Below are 17,666 nucleotides of genomic sequence, written 5' to 3'. Positions count from 1 at the left end.
TCATTTTTTTAATTAAAATCAAGAACATATCACTTATTCATGACATTTTGAGGAACTTTGAAATTTCAGGGCTAAACCCGTAACGCTCGGAGGGAACGATTTTGATAACTATTTTACCCATACGTTGGTTTACTATTGCACAGCTTCTGGTAAATTGCTGAAGTCATATATTCCTCTTTCATTCTCTTATCAACATGTTTATCCAGGTCTGAAAATTTTCTAAATAAAGAGAGACAACGAGAACAAACGGTATGTAAAAGTAAAGATTTAAACAAAAGATTTATTGAAAATGGCAAAAGGTTTCGAAGCAGTTGTCGATCCATTTCAAACATTATAGACGAAATGCAAGTAGCATCATCCTGAGGGAGCAGTATAGATCACAATATACCGAGTTATTGGATATACGGATTCAAGACTATCGGATCTTTCTTGTATATATTTTAAGGGGGCTTTATACCGTCGAACACTTTTTAAAAAAATTTTTATGTTTGTGCATTTAATTTTGGCCTTAAAGTAATTAATGATGAAAAAATGAAGAAGCTGATTTATTTAATAACCATTCATTTTGTATTTTTGGAGCAAAGTAAGAAAACAAGCAAAAGAACAGCAATATTTACAATAAATTAGGAACACTCTGTTAAAAAAAAAGTATAATATATTTTCATATTTTGTAAACCGCAAACCCATCATAATGATATTCTCAATGAGGAAGACTATTATTTTAAAGCTAGCAATTTATTTTAAAATTTTTTAAGCTAGAATGCGTAATATAACAAAGAAAAAGAATATTTTCTCGTTAAAATTCATGTTTAACACATATAATAACTTTATAAAAAATACAATTATCAATTAGTAAATAGTACGTCTCCTTACATGAAGTGTTCTTAACATGTATACTAAATTTCATAAGATTTCATAATCACAGTTTTTAAAGATATTGTATTTCTTGTTAGCATTAAAACACGAAAAATGAAAAAAACGAGACAAACGCATTTAAAGAATTCAAAACTCGATTACCAACTTTTAATCAGTTTGTAAATTCTAAAATCCCACCTGATTTATAACTAATGCCCTCTTGTTTATCAGAATTTGCATTTTTTTCTTGCTTTCTCGCAGCTTTTAAAATTTCTCTATGCCTTTTAAAGCCAAATCAGGGAATGTCTTTTGCATTGTCGATACGATTAATATCAAACATTTCGTACTCGTTTGCAGTCAGTAACTAATATCTATATTTAATTTACCATATTTATACCTAATCTATATCAATATCTATCTATACCTATAAAAATTAATGAATATTACTCAGTAAGAAATAAACAAAAACGCTTATCAGCAATGTAAACACAGAATCGAAACACGAGCGAAAATGCGTTAGTGAACTCATAACACACAGCTTGAAAATACGTGTAACGTGTGTAACGTGTATACGAGCCAGTTTCCCTTATAAAGTTCTCCACGAAGGCATCCCTCCCTTCGGAAGATAGCCCTCGAGGCGTTGCCATAATCACACACACACGCACTTCCGGTATGCGTTTCGAGGACAAGGTGTCAAATAAAGTATCATAACTTCGGTTTAAATGAACTTAGGAACAAAATTCAAACAGTTTTGGAAACATAAGAAATAAGAATTTCTTCGAGCGTAAGAAACAAAGGGAGTTCTTTTACCCAAATCTCGGTTTCTAAGGTATAGAGCCACCTTAAATTTCTGTAACATGTTTCATGTATTGTATTTTGAGGTTGTTTCTGCACCAATCGGCCATTAATTTATTTTGCACCTGGTATTGTTCACCTCTTTCGACCAAACATTTTCACAGCACCGACACAGAAGAAATTCCATTATCCGACTTCCGTACTTTTCAGATACACCTTTTGAAGCTTTTACTTGGAAGCAGTGCCAGAGTTTTAATCTTCGAGAAAAGCAAGGAAGAAAACTTGAAAAGGAACTGCTCAGCTTGAATATAATAACCATAATATACTGTAGGATATACCATATAAAGTGCTGTAGGAATGTTTTAACTTTAAAGTAATTACTGATCGGACGAATCTGTTTTTACACCTCAGCAGCAAACAGATAATTTTAACAACTAATTTAGGTATTGTTCATAATTAATCAACAGCAGAAAAACCATACTAACTTTGCAGTCATCCCTTACGTAACCATTTTATGATAGACCACAATAATAGCGTCACTTCTGGACAGGGCAGCAGTTTCGGATGTTGAGTGTCCAGTAATGGACTTTTTAATCTGAGAGAGATTGCTTTGGTGGTTGTGCTAAAGTAATGTTTCCAGTCTGGTCGTCAAATTTTTCATGCCTTTTCTATAAGAGGAATAGTTTGGAATATCAGACTATTTTATTTTTAAGATTAAATGAATGTTATGTTATTATATATAATTTTGTTCCATTTTATGTTCTATTAATGACCTTTCTTTTTAAAACGTAAATAGAAATAGTTCCAATATAAATTTGGTAACATTCGAGCACGAACCAATGCCAAGCGGTTAAGTCATTGAATACTGGTAGCGCGAGCTGATTTCGAATCCAAGCGATGGCGTTGTTGCAGGGCGTTTTCTGTAATGTCAGTAGACAAACAAGTTTAAACTCTCCTCAATGTGAGGTGGGAGTTATTTAAAAGAAGTAGGAAAAAGAAGCTTCAAAAGAAGGAGCTGCTGTCGAGCAGATTGGGAGTCAGTGACGTCACAGAAAAACAAAGCTTGTGGTACAGTAACATTGGCTTTCGCCATGTATAAAGCAGATCTGATCCAATTACACTTAGAAAGTCCTCCATGAAGGCATCCCCCCTTAATCAAATAGCACTCACGTATTTGCAAAACCAAGGACCACCTCTCGAATACTACGGACCTCTGGAATACCGGCCCAGCGTACAGAACCACTACACCACGAAGGCACGCTAGGAAGGTCGGAGAAATACCTTACACATTCAAATCTAAAATTAAAAGAAAGATCTTCAATTTTTTCGTTATCACAACCGAAAAATTGAAAAAATGTTCCTTACTGGAGATTTGCTTCTACACATTGTATCACTAACGATGGGACAGCCTATTTATATGGATTTGCATTTTCATTAATAAAATATTTAATGAAAAATTAACAAATTATTCGATAGACATAAAATCTCTCAGGTAAATTCTTAATCTAAATGAACCCGATTTATTTTGAGTCTACTTTTATTTTGAAGTTAAAGTCCCAGATTTTAAAATATTGAGCGATTAAAAAAATACTGACTCCTAAAAGAGAATCTTACTCGTGTAATATTTCTGTAGTAACTCGCTCTAGATGAGAGGAAAATACAGAAAATCCATTAGTATTTCACATGTACTTTAAAATTTACAATGTACGTTAGCGATTAAGAGAGTTTTCAGAATTATCTAGAGAATAAATTGAGTTTGAAGGTGATCTTCAAATGTTAGAAAAGAAAAACATGACATTAACTTGCCTGCACATTTACGTTTTAAGATAACGATTTCGAACTTTATTTGGAGCAAGCAGTTAAGACTTAAACAATAAAATAAAACTCTTTCAAGATTACAATGACACGTAACTGTAGTTTTGAATTCTCGATTTATATTTAACAGAAAGTTTCCTGAATTTGCGTGAGCACTCTCTTGTATCAAACGAAATTTCTTTCTTATGCAAGCTCATGCAAAGAAAAAAAAGCAAAACTCTAGCTCACAGAGATCCACATTCGCGAACCAATTTTCCAGATGTAGCGCTAAAAGAACGCCACCAGCTTGTCGCGCAATCAGATATTCCCCATTGGATGTCGCGCGACAAATCCATTCCAAATCCAGAGGTAATAAATTGGCTGTCCCTATTTCTTGTCGTTTTTCAAACGACACGTGAGTGAGTGGGTTTCGCTTCCCCCGGCTACCTTCTCGTCTCTTGCTTTGTCCCCAAAGCAAAATTTATCTGCAGTCTCTCCAACTAGGTGTCTTTACGCGTTATTTACGGTATTCCTGTCCTCCCAAAATTACATATATTATATTTTAGCTGATTAACCATTTATTAAAATTAATTTTATATAAATTTACCAAGATATACAGTTATGCATATATCGGGAAATAAGTAAGAGCTATTTAAATCTTTTAGCTATTGAAAGACATATGGAAAAATGAACAGAAGTATATACGATTCGGCATGTATGAAGCTGTAATAAATAAAGAAAAATATTTTACGCTGCTTTATAAAAACAGATATATATATATATATATATATATTATAAAGCATTTCTCCCGCTTTCTTAGCATCCCTTCGTGGTGTGATGGTCTGCACGCTGGGCGCGTATTCCAGAGGTCTGTGGTTGGATTCCCGGCGAAGGTGTTGCTCATTTTACATCTTTCCTGTTTCCAAAGAAGTACCTAATGTATCTACAAGGTGAAAGAGGTAAACGCAAAAATTCTAAAACAAATCCAGTAAGATTGTGTAAATTCAGCTATCCAGACTAGAGAGTCAAAAAGCAGACGAAAAAATATATTGTTAATAAGAATTATTTATTTGTGCCACTTTTGAAGTTCAAATAAAAAGTGTTTATCACGTGCCACTTTTGAAGTCTAAATGCATGACACACACACAAAAAAAATCATCAGCTTTGAGTGTGTAGCTTGAGTCATGCAACTTGGATGGGTTAAATATTTAAAGTTTATCTTGTTAAGATGTTTCTACAGGAATTTGAAACTAGTCAGAACAATAGTATAATCTTTAAAATTGGAATTATAGCTAACCAAAAAAAAATCTCAAAGCTTTTATATTTCATATTACGCCCAAAGGGAATTTTTTAACGTGTTAAAAAACGTGTTTTTAACGTCTTTTTTCGTGTTAAAAAAACGTTTTTTTTATTAAATCTCATGTTCCTTTATTACAGACCTTTATTTATTAAATCTCATGTTCTTCGCACTTAAACCGTATAAAATTCAATTCAAAAGCAACATCACAAATTATTTAAAAATAGCATATGTTTACAATTTCCGATAGACGGTCTCGCTCGCTGGAGATAATTTTTTTTTTCGATTCTGTTCTTCCATAGCACGCTTATAAATCGTTGAGTTTAATCAAAAATTCGCCAAACGTTACAAAATATGAAAGAGTTAACAAAACAAAGTCGAAAATAAAAACTCGGGCTCGTGTGAAGGATCCCATTATTCAAAATTTGATGGCTCTAGGTACCGTCATTTTTTCACAGGGCGAGAAACATACATATATTCATTCGGATTTTTCATTATTTAATTTCTTTAAATATAATATAGGACGGTAATATTTAGTGGCAACAATTTGGAAAGTGATTCAGACTTTGCAAGTGATTCAAACAAAACGCCGTTTTGAGACGAAAATAGCCCTTCTGCGCCAATCCCTGTTTGGGCTAACAATCGCCAAATGATAAAGGTCAGTATAAAGCTAGAAACGCTCGAAAATGTGCACTACGCTTCTCACGACCCACCCTTATACATATATTATTATTATACATATTATCATTATTATATTATATTGTATATATATATATTATATATTATTGGTTTATAGATTACAGAATCTGTAAACCAAATGAATTTATAATCATATATAAAAAATGTGATTTCACGCGTTGCTAATTTTCTAACCGAATTATTACGCAATTTAAAAAGCAAATTTGAAATACGTAAACTAAACTAAAAACCAATTCTTCGCCATAACGATGTACGAATTAACAATTAACTTCATTCTGAACTAGGGTGATATCTTACTATTTATTTTAATATTCTAAACATCTTTTATCTTCTAAAAGATAAACACGAAAGCTAAATTAGTAAAACCTCTAATCACGAATGAAAAATCCCATCTCTGCTGTATATTCTACCATATATAACAAATACTGAAGTGAAATACATTAAAACTGCTCAGATGGAACATTATTCCTCCTAAAACAATACTTGTCGTCTAAAAAAACAAAGAAAAATTGAATTGCTAGGCGAGAGACGAAATAATTCTTTTTTAATTTACTGCGATTTCTAAAACTGTAATTTTCTTTTAGGAATCAAACATACATTTAAGGGAGTTTAGGGATTTGCTATGTAAAGTGATTAATTCTATTCTGGATGGAAGTACTCAGAGGAAGTCCTTAGGAAAATACAAGGAAAATGCTAGTAATGATGTCCCAAGTGAAATACGAATTTAGCCCATCGGTATTCGACACGTATTCCCTAACAAGTAGATGACAAAGAGCTTCCCATTCTCGATTAATCTGATCTGTATTCTTAGATGCCTTAGGGGTGAGAGGATAAAATGTTCCGCACTGTTATTTCAGTTCCGAGTTTTATTCTCAAAGTGAACGAATTGTACTGAACTATTTCTCGAACATAATAATAAAAAACTGAGACAAATTAAGAATGCCAGGAAAAGTGTGTTCGTAAATCCGCACAAATTGCAATGCGCAAAGGAACTGAATTTGTAGACCTTTTTCTTCATGTAAAACAGCAAATTAAACTGTTATTTTCATTATTCGGCAAAGAGAAGCCCGGATTATTAACAGTGACTTTTTAATCCATTCCTTGAATGGATTTTGTACATCATTTAATATACCTAAATCTATGGTATCTATGGTATGATACTTTATAATTATAACATTGTTTTATTTTTCATTTGGTAAAATTTAAGTCAATATGATTTGTTATGTCAAAATATTTTTATATAAGTTTAAATTTTACTACCAGATTTTTCGCAAAGTTCATTTAATTCTCTTAGTTAAATCTACATTCCTTTCTTATTTCCTTTTAATTTTCGAAATATTATTTATATAATTAGTTGAAATAGTTATTATTGGTTAGTTATTAAAGTTTCGGAATATTATATGTATAATTAGGTGAGTTACATTTTATTAAGTATAACTGAGTCAATTTAGTTCACAAAAGGCCATATCTCGAACAACTGAAGAAATTACCTGTTTATATGTAATGTATAAGGTTTAATTTAGTTTTACTAACTAGTTATATTACGTTAATTTGCTTTTCTGTTTATATTAATTTGCTTTCTCTTTTCCCACTTTCCTGCCAGAATTTAAATTTCTAGCTAACGTGTATTCAAATGACGTAAAATAAAGATGGTATTTAAAGGAAAGTTTTAGAAGGTAGAATCAGAGTGTGTTTCGCCTTCTGAAAGCCACGGTGCTAACTTCATTTACTTGAGAGCTGTATTCTGGGCTTTGCGTTATTCTCGCCATAAGGTCGCATCTTCACGCTGAGTTTAGATCAGAGACACCTTGCGCGTTTCGTTACCTGTGTTAGCCGTTGGGCTAATTTACATTTATTTAGTTAAGTCTGTTTCACTACCTTTGATTTAAGCCATAAATGCTGGCTATTCTGTAAGCACGATTGGTGCCTTAATTTGAGTTAAATAAAAGTGTCCTTTACAGCCTTTCGCAGTCTACGTGGTACTTTACAGGACATAATGATAACTTAATGTCTCAGAAGACCACTTAATGCTTCAGAAATTTTATACATATGATGCATCTACCAAAGGAGACGAAACTTTACATATACATATAACATAAAAGTTGCGCCCCATTACATCGCACTCATGATAAAGGTAATTTGAATCGATTTCATGGCAGCATATATTTTGATATTAAGATATCCTTTATCAAATAATTATTTATTTGCATCTTATTGCTCATAAAAATGCTTTAAAAATACCTTGATACATGTTTAAAAATATCTCGCTACATGAGATTTGGCGTCTTATGTAAAACTGACAGTTTCATCATTATTTATTCTCCAGCTAGCATTTTTTGTTTCATTTTAGAACTAATTACCTCATAATTTGTTTAATAGCTGTTTTTAAAAATCAGTTCTTCTTTGGATAGTTTTAAAATTCCTGAAAAGGTTACGTTATCAGACCGTGCCCAATGTTTCTATTATTGCATTTTTAGCTCCTTTTATGTATTTCTGTAAATAACATATAACTAAACATTAGATATGTAACTTCTGTGTACTATATAAATGATGTCTTAATTTCCCAAATTTATGTACAGAATAGTATTTGTTTTCACAGCGAGCATAGCCGGGAAGAATTTTGCAAATAAACATTCCTTACTCTTATATAAAGCTATATGGCGCATTCTAATCTTTGTCCGAATGTGTGAGTTTTAGATTACTATTATTATTATTATTATTATTATTATTATTATTATTATTATTATTATTATTATTACTATTAGATATGATTTGCAAAATTTGAATAAAAAATTTATTTATAAATTTTTAGAAACCACGTGATTTTAGTAAATTCAGAAATTGAATTTTGAATTTAATATCACGAATTAATTTCTTATACAAAAATGGAATTAGGATCCGAATTTATTCAGCACAAATAGACATTTTTAATTTATCTACGGCCCCTCAAGTGCATTTTCAACTTAAAAGTTGGAAATTCCAAACCATTCAAGACTTTTCTGCTCCAAGAAGATCTGAACACTCCTTTGCTTATGTAAACTTACACAAACTCTTTTACTCGTGTTGACATGCGACTGTTTAGATAGTTTGCAGAGTAAACAATGATTTCAACATAAAGCGGGGATGCAACGCTTACTCATGGAAATCATCTAAAAACGAAAGCAATGTTATCTTTGTCGGTATAACTATGCGTTTCTGAACTTTCGAGACACTGCGATTCATTATTACTTTCACAGCCTTTTCTTCAGATTCGCAATCAATTCTCTGGCAATGTTATTTGCTTGAGATAAATGTAGAGGTACTCCCTTAAGCTTTTCCTTTTCTCAATATACTTACTCAGCTCAGAATTTGTTACAAATAGTTTGAAGTATTAATTAAAAAGGAGATAAAGATATTTTCCAAATTTGAGGAGATGAGTTAGGATTGAAAGGTAAACCGCAAACTAGTCCCTTCGATTATTTCTCCTAAAACGCTTAAATATTACGAAGAAAGTAATTTGTCTGATTATAAGGAATAGAAAATAAATAAATAAATAAATAAAAAGTCTGTAAGGTTTCAGATTTTAAATTATGTCCAAAGGGGTCTATTTTTTAACATTTTCTCTGTTACCTTTATTTATTAAATATCACGTTCTTCGCTCTTAAACCATAAAATTCAGTTCAAGAGCAATATCGCAAAATAGTTTTAAATTAAGCATATCTTTAGAATTTCTGATACACAGTCTCGCAAGTTGGATATAAAAAATGTTTTCTCTGTACAACGTTGCCATTGCTCGCTTAGAAATCCTTGAGTTTGTTAATCAAAAATTCGTTAAAGTTTTACAAATATGAAATCGATAATAAAACAAATTCCAAATTTCAAATTTGGGCTTCCACATGCCTATATTCGCAGTAGGATTACGTCATTCAAAATTCGATGGCTCTAGGTACCCTTGTTTTATCACAATGAGAGAAATATATATACATTTATGCAGATTTTTCATTATTTAATTTCTTCAAATATAATGCAGGACTCTTAACATTTGGTGGCAACAGTTTCAAAAGTGAAACGGACATTTATAGTGAACCAACGCGAAATCGCAAAACGAAAATAATAGTCCTTCAGGGACAAAGCGCCTTTGGACTAAAAAAAATATTTCCTTTACTTGTAAGAAAATAGAAGTAGTTGTTGAAACTTTCTTTTATATCGAGAATATTGTATATCCAGAAAGTACTTTTGTTCATTTACGGATTATATCAAATAAAATTTGCGAAGTAAATAAATATTTCCTATATCTAGTTACGCACCTAAAGTGGAAATGGGTTTAATAATTATATTAATGAATTTTAGATAATTTAAGATATCTAGAATATACTGAAACCAGAATAACTGAATAATTCCAAATAAACGTTTAAAACTGAAGGGAAATGTTTGTGGCTTACGACTGAATTTCACAGACATGGGAAAAGGACTTCTGAAACTGTTAGGTTAGGTTTTGTGCATTTGATTAAGGTTTGGTTTGGTTTATTTAATTATGGCAAAGCCCCAAAGGGCGATCTGTTTAATAGTAGGGATATCTTCGGGGAGGACTTCTTAAGAGAAATTGGCTCGTATACACGTAACACATGTAAAACCACAAAAAAGAACATGTACCCAACCCCACCACCGGGATTCGAACCTTGACGGAACTACCAGTATTCAGCGACTTTACCGCTCGGCCTCTGGTGGGCACTATTTCATTAATAGCAAAGAAACTTAAGGGCTATCTTCCTATGGGAAGGGTAAAGCATCCCTTCCCATAGGAAATTTCCCTTAAAATGGGGAACATTTTAAGGGAAACTGGGTCATTTCCATGTTACACATGATGAAAATCATGACCACATATCATGCAGCCAGCTCGTTTGCCACGATTCGAATCCAGGTCGAACTAGTAGTGTTCAGCGATATCATCGTTCGGCTGTTGTTGGGATTTGGAATACACAGACTTAAGATCATTTCTGTCAGACAAAAGTGTTGTTGTTTTTTTTTTTTTTTTTTTTTTTTTTTGTATTTTGCGTTATTATTAACGATATTTTTTAAAATTTGAAATGCATTCTTTCTTACCATTTCACTCATGGGATCACGTGAAATAATTTCCCACGAGGGTTCAATGAGTTTATACTGTAGTAAATGATGCCCTCAGTGCGAAAATGAAATAGAAATGTAATTATGGTTGAAAATGTTGCCCATAAAATTAACCTTTGTATTTTGATATAAAAAGAAATCAACTTCAAATTAGAAAAGAGTGTAAAATGTCCTCCTAATGAAACAAAATTAAAAATTAAGTATTTTAACTCTTGCTATTCATTTGTAAGGCTTTAATTAATAATATTGCAAGTTTTCCTTGCTATTTTATGTGTTATAATTGGAAATCCTCATCCTCAATAACATGTTGTTAAAAATATTTAACTATATTTTGGAAATTTGTTCCTCTGAAGATTTAGTTTTTATATGTATAAAATGCGTAATGTTTATATCTGAATATCTATTTTCAAATAGTAAATTTTAAAGCCAATTCATCATTAAATATGTCTTTTTTCAAAACTTAAGAGTGATTTATAGGAACGACCCTTTTACATATTTTAGAAAACAAAATACATCTCTTAATCGTGCAGTAAAAATGACTATTGGTGCGATCTTAAGTATGGTTAAATTCTCCACCTTCTTATGTTAAAGTTTTTCATCATTTTTATACCATCGTACATTTTGACCTTTCAACTCTGTAATTACATAGCCTCTTTATTATGGATATATTTTAACAATTTCATGCAATGCTTGTGCTGAGCTAATTTGGGTTGCGGATCATTCTACTTCATTGTGAAAGATTGCTTTTCATGAACTAATTCATTTAATCAGCAACAGGAAGCATGAAGGAAATGTATACTTACTGTAAATGGACTGGCTTTTAAGACTAACTTGGCTAATTATTCGAATGAACAGGAAAATGAGGTAATCCACTTTTACCAAGGAATGCGGTAAGAGAGGCAGCACTTCACGTATTACGCTTCTCTCATCGTTGTTGTCTTATCGCAGTAACCAGCATAGAAAAACTGACAGCATTTTAAACAGTCCACGTTCATGTGGCCGGCATTTGTAGGTGTGCAGGTGCAACTCGGTAGAAGTCTTGACCCCCGCTTTAACTCAATTTTAAGGCTATTCGAGATCCATAAGGGACATGAAGGCCTTATCTTTTGTATTATTTTGGCAAATTTTGAATTAATTGCGAGCTCACCGGTACAGCGTAATACTAACTAAGAGTTGCTGCCAAGAGAATATCCGAGGTGAATATCGAAGCAATGGAAGACTGGCTAAAATTCGGGATGAGCATACTGGACATATTTCAGGATTTCTTCCTAACAGTATATTTACGGACGATACAGAGATCCATTACAAAGGAGGGTTAAACCGAAACAACGCACAAAACTGCAGCCATAAAATCTATCATGGAAACAACAAATTTCTTCTGAGACGCAGCGATCTTTCAGTGTCTGATGCGGAATCTAAAAACCTTAACTGGGCAAAAATAATGAGCAATCGCAAACTGCAGTGATTAATTTTATAAATGACTTAATTTTAGTACATACGCGATCTTTGCTGTTCCAGCGTGTTGCCTCCTCACCAAGTCAGCTGGCTTCTGCCCGCAGGCTTTTGTCGTATAATTCTGCAAGTATGATCATCTGTTGCGGAGGTAATGTGGACGAGCCACTGACTTCACCTAACCTAAACCCACTGGACTTCTTGTGAGGTTACATGTAAAACCGGGTGGATAGCTTTCCAATCCGCGATATTAACGATGTACGAACCGTGTTGTCCAAATATGTGTAAGACCTGAATTGCTGTAGGACATCCAGCAAGAGGTTTCAGCTTGAGTACGAAATGCATTTCAATCAATGGTGGACATGCGGATTGTGATTAACTGTAGTACTGATATTTCGTAATTTTAGTACATATTTTGCATGTTTTTCATTTTCATCATGTGCTAATGCGATATCGGTCTCTAACTATTATCCGCTTTTGCTTTGTTGACGTGTGCTAATTTTATTAGAACACTTGCATCTTCTTTATGCTCCACATATGATTAGTGGCACTTTTGTACCGGTGATCGGATTCCAAGGGATGGCATTTCACTGTCTCTATACAAATTATTAGTATATCTAAAGGCGTCACTTCATACTAAACTGATGATTTTCTGCGTGTCTGCTATCGATGTAATTCCGATATCTTGCATAACTCCAACGATAAGTTCGGGAACATTCAAAAATTCTAACAAAGTAAAGCATAATAATTATATTGTAGATAGTTGCAATTTTCACACCTCTTAATTCTTGGGTTCAAAAATTATTCCATTCCTTAAGGATTTTAATATACACCTTGTATACAACCTGAATCTGTAACTAACTACCCATGACAATTATTTAAATACTCTGAATTCAAAAAATCTTACAGAACGCAACAGAACAGAATGCAAATGTTTTCAATATTTAAGCATTCAAATTGTTAACGTATTAGATACTTTCTTGTCTCAAAGACCTAAATTTTGGATTTAAAGTTAGACTTTCAAAGGGCCGTTGTTTTGTTATCTCCGGTTAATTGGGTGCCTGATTTTACAGTACTCACCCATGCCTCGCCAAGATTCCAACTCCGAACCAAGGTTATGGCAGCTGGCTGCGTCACTGCTAGGCCAACAGGTTTGGCATGAGAGAGAGTGAAGTGCAGATTTATACGATTTCTTGATCGCATGGCATTTGATAACTGACCTTCAAACCCAGCCTCATTCAGAAAGGCGCTCGGTGCGTATCACGAAAGATCTATTCATAACTTTGCACAAGCATTTGAGACTTTTAGACATGCCACTGTTACCTTGTAGAGACATTAGGATTTTGGAAGCAGAAGAGATGAAAAATTAGCATTTGCCTTCGTCGGGAATCGAACCACGGATCTTTGAAATACCGGCTCAGTGTGCTGACCACTACACCACGAAGGCACGCTAGGAAGGCGGGAGAAATATCTTAGAACCTTCAGTATAATAAGGCGATACTTCCACTGGCAATCGGCGCGCGTAAACCTGTTTTAAAACTTTCTCTCCTCTTTTAAAACTTCATATACTTGTTTCAATTCCATCTTCAGAGCGGAGGAAGAACGGTGCCTCTACTTCAGCTTAAAACCCGAGAGAAGTTGGATGAGAAATAGTGAAATAAAACTCACCATGCTAAGGCGCTGTGGTGTATTTGTACTTATTTATGCGACGTAATCGTACAGAAAAACGTCCTCAAAAAATCAGCGTCATTGCGAAATTCTACTGTTTGAGATTACAGCATATCGTTGAGAAGATAACTGACAGCCTTCAAGGCTGTATGTAATTCGATTTCTGTAAGACTCCGAATATTTCCTAGCAGTTCGTAGAGCTTGTCTTCACATTGTCCGATGCTCAGATCTTACACTACCAGGCTGCAACATTTTCCGCTCATTGAGCTACGTCCTTTAGCTTTATTCCTGGCTCTGGGCTCTTTAGTGGCTGCTGGCTTTTGTGTGTGTTCACTACGGTTTTGTGCTGTGTGAATTTTTCTGCTAATTTTTTCTCACTCTATTGGAATTCATCTCTGTGTTTTAACCAACGCACTCATGGAGGGAAATGAGTTTCCCCCGCTAAACTCTGATATGGATACCACCCCGAATGATAAACAACCGGTACTGAATCTGGCTATGGAAGTTATTGAATATGGAAATAATATACTCGATGATCGCTGGCAAGAGCTTCTAGTGAAAGATATTTGGGATGTCTTTGATTTTATACGAGCTTCGCATTTCATCGAAATCATAAATGCTGATATCAAAACGCGAGGAATTGTGCTTCAAGGACAGTTTCGAACTTTCCAGGACGTTACAATCCGCGCTGCTATGGAAAAGGACTTTCAAATACATCGTGCATTTGGTGAAGGTCTAATAAAAGAATTCCAAGGTAAGTGTGAATTTTTTGGTGCCAATAATCCTGAACATGCTAATTTAAATGTACATGAATTTTATGTTAATTGATTGCAAGATGAAATTGTTACACGAAATAGTACTTGTAATAATGTAAATAATGTTGAAATAATTACTGTAAAAAATTCTGAAATTCAAACTCAGCCTAAGAGGCCATCAAAAAAGAAAAGCAAAAGATCTATTAATGATGACAGAGATGAAGACGGTTTCATTCTGCCTAAGAATACCGTCAGACCAAAAAAATTAATCAAATGCAATGTTGACCTGTCTTTAACTAACAAGTTTGAAAAATTAAATACCAAAGAAAATGATGATTGTAATGATAATGATGTGCAGATAATTAATGATAATGCAAATAATGTTATTGATGTGAAAATTCACAAACCAAGACCAATTATGGTCAAACCTGACATTAAATTTAACGATTTCATGAAGAAATTAAAAGATGATGTACAATATGAATTTGCTGGTAAGGTCAATGGGGACTTCTTAAAAATATTTCCAGAAAATGAGGATGCCCACCGGGTTATCACAAGTTACTTAGACTCAAAACAAATTGACCACTATGTAATTCTGGCCAAAATGGACAAACCTTTAAAGGTTGTTATTCGCGGATTACCAATAGACTGCCCTGTCGAAGATATACATGAAGAACTAACTCACCAGGGCTACAAAGTGCGTCGTGTGGCGCAGGTGCACAAAATAAAAACTAGGGTCCCCATGCCCTTATACCAGGTTCAAATTGAAAAAGCCCCAGGGGCTGAAAAAATATATGACTTGACTAAATTTCTTGGTTAAAGTGTATCAAGTGAACGGAAGTGTTGCACAGTGTCATAACTGTCAACACTTCCATCATTCCTCTGACACATGTAAACTTAAACCTAGGTGTGTGAAGTGTGCAGGGGCGCACAAAACTGAGGATTGTACAGAAAAATTCCTAGCCAAACCACGCTGTTGCAATTGTCTACAAGAAGGGCACCCGGCTAACTACCGTGGTTGTCCTAAATTTCCTACCAACCAGCCCATTAAAGGAGCTGGCAATGTAAATAAGCACGGCCCTACTTCAAAACCAGCCCCAGCTGGGGATAAAAAAATTAAGGACTCTAGTATTAAAGCAGGCATTTCATATGCCAGTGTTGTCAACAAAAGTCATAACACACAGCCTGTCATTTCAGATATGAATGTCAGCAAACATAATGACAATACACGTAACGCTGTTCAGCCCAATGGCTCTAACGACAGCAATAATGATCACGGCCTTGCAGGACTGCTCGATGTTGCAAAATTAATTAAAGAAGTTGTCAATATTTTTAAAGGTTGTTCTATTGTAAATATCTTAAAGAAAATATCTGCTAAACTACCTGAAATCCATAAAACTGAAAATGCTATTGATAAATTGTTTATTTTATTTGAACTTTTTGAAGATGTATTTGGTTCTAATTGTAATAATAATGTATAATGTTTTTACTCATCTGCACATCATTACATGGAACTGTAATGGACTGTCCCAAAAAATCTTAGAATTAAGGGACTTTATAAATGAGCATGACCCAGATATTATGTTAATCCAAGAACACAAGCTTGGCCCTGCCACCCCAATCTTCGTTCAAAACTATGCTGTGCATAGATCTAACAGGCCACCAACCACTCTCCACTCCAGGGGGGGTGGAACTGCACTACTGATTAAACGCTGTATTCCCCACTCACCAATTCCAATACCACAGCTTTCGGTCGTTGAGGCCTCAGCTATCTCTCTCACTACAAACACCTCAACCACATACACTTTTGTCTCCACCTACATACCACCAGGACGTAATGCTCAGGCAGTCCTGGCTGACTTACAAATTCTACTCACTCTTGGCAAGCATATCATCATAGGTGGAGATCTAAATGCATCTTTAATTTGGCTACCTCTGCCCAGTTACACATAGCAGGTCCTAAAACCCCAACACGGTACACTACTAAGTCTACTGGAATCTTAGACTTCTTCCTGCTCGGAAATACCAGTATCCCACTGGATATTTCCGTGCTGGATGAATTATCATCTGACCACAATCCGGTTCGTATGATTCTGGACATTAGTAGTTATACCACAACAGACACCAGAGCCTTCAGAACTCTCTGGCGTGATTACGCCAAAGCTCTAAACAACATCCCATACACACTACCAACAATACACACTGGGGACCACATTGATAGTTTAATTCAGGAATTTACCACCAAAATAAATGAGGCCTATAAAAATGCACAGCAGGAAATCATCAAGAAAAAGATTCACAGATCTAGAGAGCTTGCCTAGCTTACCAAGGAAGGCAACGCTGCTAGACGACAGTTTCAAAGAACTAGATGTCGAGAGGATAAGCAGATCTTCAACAGACTTTGCAACAAAGTCAAGTCTCTCACACAACAACAAGCACAAAACAACTGGACCAGCTACCTCAATTCGCTCTCTGCAGATGATAATTCTCTGTGGAAAGCTATTAGAAGGTACACCAAATGCCACAATAACATTCCGCCCCTTAAAGGCCCACAAAGGATCTTCTACACTGAAACTGAGAAAGCAGAATTACTTGCACAGCTCCTGGAATCTCAGTTTTGCACTAACAACATTCAAGACCCCCAAACAGATATACTTGTCAACTACTTTCACTCCATGCTCCCAACAAATCCATACGCTAACAACATCCCTCCTGTCATGCCTTCGGAGGTGACTAGCTATGTCAATAAAATCAAGAAGAAGAAAAGTCCTGGCCTAAATGGAATCACGAATGAAATGATTAAGAAACTACCTATTCAATAAAATGATTCTGTTACAACACTACCCTGCCTTCTGGAAAACTGCCAAGATAATTCCCATACTAAAACCTGGTAAACCTTCATCCAGTCCTGAATCCTATAGACCCATTAGTCTACTCTCTTCGCTAAGCAAGGTCTTTGAAGCTGTACTCCTCAATAGAATTAACAACTATCTGGAAAGCAACAACATCATCATTCCCTACCAGTTTGGATTCCGAAAAGACCTTGGCACCACCAACCAGCTATACAGAGTCGTGGAACTCATCTCAGAGGGATTTCAGAACCGAAGAGTCACTGGAGGAGTCTTTATTGACATAGCAAAAGCCTTCGACAGAGTTTGGCTTGAGGCACTCACCTACAAATTACACAGCCTGGGTTTCCCTGGCTACATCATAAACATCACTAAGTCCTACCTAGCAGGTAGAAACTT

At 34.5% G+C, this 17,666-nt stretch overlaps 1 long non-coding RNA gene across 2 annotated transcripts in view; it reads left to right on the top strand.

The window, feature by feature from the left end:
- Positions 1–17,666, top strand: part of LOC146999230 (uncharacterized) — a 328,052-nt gene that overhangs the window by 154,707 nt on the left and 155,679 nt on the right. Inside the window, exon 3 of one of the 2 annotated variants that reach the window (XR_015039558.1) lies at positions 4,265–4,403. This is a non-coding gene — a long non-coding RNA (uncharacterized LOC146999230). Of the gene's footprint in view, positions 1–4,264; positions 4,548–17,666 lie in introns of those variants that run through there. The other variant, XR_015039557.1, reaches the window with a different exon arrangement.

The sequence above is a fragment of the Stegodyphus dumicola genome, chromosome 1 (assembly GCF_044657685.1).
Source record: "Stegodyphus dumicola isolate Sdum_Otavi_A_Nest chromosome 1, ASM4465768v1".
Lineage (NCBI taxonomy): Eukaryota > Metazoa > Arthropoda > Arachnida > Araneae > Eresidae > Stegodyphus > Stegodyphus dumicola.
This window is presented reverse-complemented; position numbering and strand designations above follow the sequence as displayed.